We start from the raw sequence: 4,649 nt of genomic DNA, 5'->3' as shown, positions 1-4,649 counted from the left end.
CGAGGTTTCCACTATGAAAAAGTAAGTCGAACAAACACATCCGCCTTTATTTCTAAGTACTTCCAAATAAAACTCTAACGTTCATAAATAACAGTGGGCAGGAACTGACCATTATGATCCCACCAAACGTCCATGGCCATCTTTGAACTTTTTAAAATTACATACAAATCTTTTATAGTAAAAATTTAAAATATATAAATTTTAATTTAGGGTCCAAATTAATTTTTTAGTAAATACTGTGTTCCTCAATTTTTTTTTCTGAATTTGCTTGGCCTTTTCTTTTAGGCTCTTTACATCTTTCTTATTTTTAGCACATTACGTTATGTTGCAGCAATATTTATTCAAGTGAATCTGAACTAAATTTTTTCTTATTACCCGAGGTTGAATTTTTTTCTACAAAATCTTAAATTTTAAAGTCCCTGACAATCTTAATTTCTAAGCTTCGTCTCTAACTGGTCCCAAATTAAATAAGAAATTTTTAACCCCGAAACGGCACATTTGCCACATTTTATCCTACCTTTTCTACCTACAATACCAATATTAATCGAATCAAAACTGTACTTAAATTAACAATTTCTATTTCCACAAGCATTACTAAAAGTAATCCTCACAATTCTACAACAAAGTTTGCATAAATTATTACCTCTGATGTTACATAATGCGGGTGAGGTAGCCTAAAGTTATAGCCCAGCTCAAATATAATTGACTTAGGCTATAATACCCAAAGAGCCTATGTTTGGTTGCTATTAAATACCCAAGGCTATTTTGCCACAAATCAGCACCACTATCACCACTTAGAAACACCGTTTGATTGGACATCACGTGAATATAATTAGTGGCTTACCAATCAAATTTACTTGAAAAGAAACTTCATTCTTTTTTTGCAATCCCACTATTCCCAAATTCAAGCAATAATATCAACCTTCTTTAATAAGCTGCCTAGCTATTTTTTCTCATCTATAAAAACTCCTCATATACTGTTTCAAAACAACTCGAATTATAGCATATAACAGCTCACTCACTTAAAGTTTGTTACATAACCTCTCATTACCGTATAATCCATATCAGTTCAAGCATATTATGTCTATATCTGATTCTTACTCTAATACTGTAAATGTACATGCATGTTTGTTCGGTTAGGCTTAACAATAACGTGTTCATGCTCTTTCTTATTATTTTATACCACCTCAGCGATGGCAATACGAGATCCTCCAATAAGCAAAAAATAGAAGCTCACAAGTTGTGTCATGAATTGTAACCGACCATAGCGTCGAGGACCGCAAAACCTGAAAAGTGCACAAAACCAAGAATTAAAACTGTGAAGAAACGGATTGCGAACATCGAAAGCGCCATGTCGACCTGCTCGCCCAAAACCACCATACCGATAAGAAGTTCTGCGATGAATGAAACGCGTCTGATATGTCTCGCCCCTACCGATGCTAGAGGGTCATTTGCGCGCAAACAGTACTAAAAGAAAAACTAATAAGGATCGCCTTACTAGACCGATTTACCCCACCCCCATATATTGCTTAAAGATTCGAGTTAATAGACTAATAAAGTATGTGCCTTTTCTCATCATAGCGAATCAAATATAACATCTTATCCTAAAAATAAATGGCCACTTTAATGTAAGTAAACTAATATATGTACAATAAATAAAGGCTATAATTTCTATATTAAAAACCTCTACAAGTACTGATAGACCTTAAATTATACAATTATTATGAAACTTGCTAGAATTAATAATTTGTTAATAAAATATTAAATATATATATATGAGCTAGTAATTCTCGCGTTTCTCCTCAAATATCCAACTCTGTGTATCTTCTACATTAAATTCTATAATTGAAACACATTAAACTTTCGTGCAATATAATAGTACAGAGAAAAAATTCCTAACATCTATTAATTTAAATTATAACTAAACTTACCGACTTGGAATTTACTATTTGAATAATTCTCTATCAAATGATTCATATCAAATTGGATATCCTTTTATCAAAACTTACACATCAATCTAAATAATGTTTAACCCATGAATTTTAATGTAATATCACAACGATAACTATTAAAAATAATTAATAGCCTCAATAGAGTTGATACACTAAATGCTCGAATCCAATTTAACTTACGGAGAAGGATCACCGAAAAAATTAAAAAAAGTGGAAATGAAAAAAACAATTCTATTCTATTTTCAAAATACACTACTAGCGCTGCGCTTCTTATAGTTAACACTATCTCTAATTACTGTAAAATTAGATGTAAAATAATGGATAAGACTAACCTATTCTATACCTATTTTGAGAAAATAAACTCAACCAACTCATGAATGTTTATTCTCAGTTTTTGATGATTTGTTTTCTCAGTTTGAATATAACAACATATTAGTTCATCTACACCTGTGCTATATGTACCACAAAACTATGAATGCAAATCATGCTGGAATTATCTCTTAATCCTTTATAAAAATGAATAACAATTCAATAAATTTGGTTAATATTTTCTCAACATGATAATATATTTGTCCTTATCCTATTACTTAAACAAATCATCGACTATTTTTTCTCCATATAATAATTGACTTAAAATAACTTACAAACATTAACAATTATTCGGTTATAAATATTTTTATATAATTTTTTTCATAATTATTTAATAAAAAATTATAACTCTAAATTACAGATTACATAAAATTTAAATTAATTAACTTCTATATTATAAAAAAAAGTATTTCCGCTGGGCTCGCTAATAAAAAAGTAAACTATCCCTAAAGACAGTTAATTTTTTCTTCGATTCATACTATTTTATCCAAATACAATAGAAATATATTTATTAAACAATAAATTTATTCTATTCGTCTCAATATTTAACGTGTATCGCATTAATACAAATTAAAGTGTCATCGATAAATCGTATTTTACAAATACTCGATTAAATAATTTTCGACCTATATTTAAACGTCGGTATATTTATCTGAACATATCTTATTTAACGATTCTTTACTACGCTTTACAATTATCGTATTATTCTATCGATGGTTAAAGAAATCGCTAGTCTCACTAGTTTAAAGGCATTACATTAACAAAATAGATTATATTACAAGGGACATATTTTTGAAACACTATTAATATAATTTTCCATTTTATGTCAAAAATATTTTAAAAAATCTACTAACTATTATAAAACCTATCCATCAAAATAAAAAGTTTCTCTAACATACTCAACAAATCCACACTCGGTCACTCATCTCATTACAAAAAAAATATTAAAAAAAAAAGAAAAATTAAATTATCATATCTCTTTCTCCTCCTCTCTGCCGCCGAGCCGATACGAAATAGATCCGGCAGGTTGAGTTTCGGCTGCTGAGACCATCGCAGGGAACTGTAGGAGGCTAAGATTGCCAACGTGTTTCTCCACCGCACAGTAAAAAAAGTGATGACAAACCATCAAACGCCTACAATATAACACCAATATAACAATATTTTTAAAAGTATTCGGTAATTTACATAACAGTAATTTTTTTTTTCCAGTACACGAATATATTATAAAAAGTATTACTTAGATACGTTCTTCTGTTTAATCTCGTGTTTCTAACTAAAGATTTTGTTTATACTATTTTTTTTACTAAAAAATCTTAATTTTTTTTATGGATCACATAACATATGTCCTCTACATTTTTCTTTTCTGAACGTACCATATTTGTGTCCATAATTTATTAATCGTAACTTTTCTTCTCATTTTTTCCACGCTCCATTTTGCCGACAGTCATTAATTGATAAATATGCATGCAGTATATAATGCAATCTACATCATTGAATTTAAAAGTCTGCGTCTGTTTTATGTATTTATATACTATGTTCTGGAATCAAAATAAAAATAATTCGTTAAGATAGTTATTTATTAATTACATGCAATTGAATTTCCATTTAATCATTTTATTTCTGAAACAAAATAATACTATTTACTTATATTCTAGTTGAATTCTGAATTCAAAATTATACTCATTTCAAAGTACACTTACTTCAAAATACTGGCTCACAAGTATCTTCTCCTCCACACCTATTATCGCTCTTCTTCCACTTGACCAAAACCTTTCTCTCACACTACAGTTGCTCTTTGCCCATAGAGTCGGAATAAAATTCATTGATTCGACGGTGGTTGTTTATTCTACAGAAATCAAATTTTGATTGCTATTTCACTCTGAAACGGAAACGACTCAATTCATTTATAGTCTAAATTCGGCTTTTGAATTTTGAATTAACCTTTTTCAAAATGAATAACTCAAAATACTCTCTCACATACACCTCCTCTATTCTCCCTTCATTGCTCTCCTCTTGTTTAATCAAAATCTCTCTCAAAGTGCTAATTAAGTGTCCCAATTGCCCAGTCTAATTTTAATTTTAATGATGAATCAAATATTTTTGAATAACATTGATATACATTATTTGTTGGAGATTGATTTCTATTCATATTTGAAATACAGCTATTAAAAAAACCCTAGATATGATTGAGTAAACAAATTAGTTTAAAAAATTAAATTTAAAATTTTTTTAACATAGTTGAAAATCCCGTACGAACGAAATTACTAACTTTATTTTTTACTTTTTTAACTTAACTTAATATAGTATCATTTTTATTTTACTACTTAA

The sequence above is a fragment of the Ananas comosus genome, unplaced genomic scaffold, assembly GCF_001540865.1.
Source record: "Ananas comosus cultivar F153 unplaced genomic scaffold, ASM154086v1, whole genome shotgun sequence".
NCBI lineage: Eukaryota > Viridiplantae > Streptophyta > Magnoliopsida > Poales > Bromeliaceae > Ananas > Ananas comosus.
The sequence above is the reverse complement of the archived record's forward strand: the minus strand, read 5'-3'. Positions refer to the sequence as shown.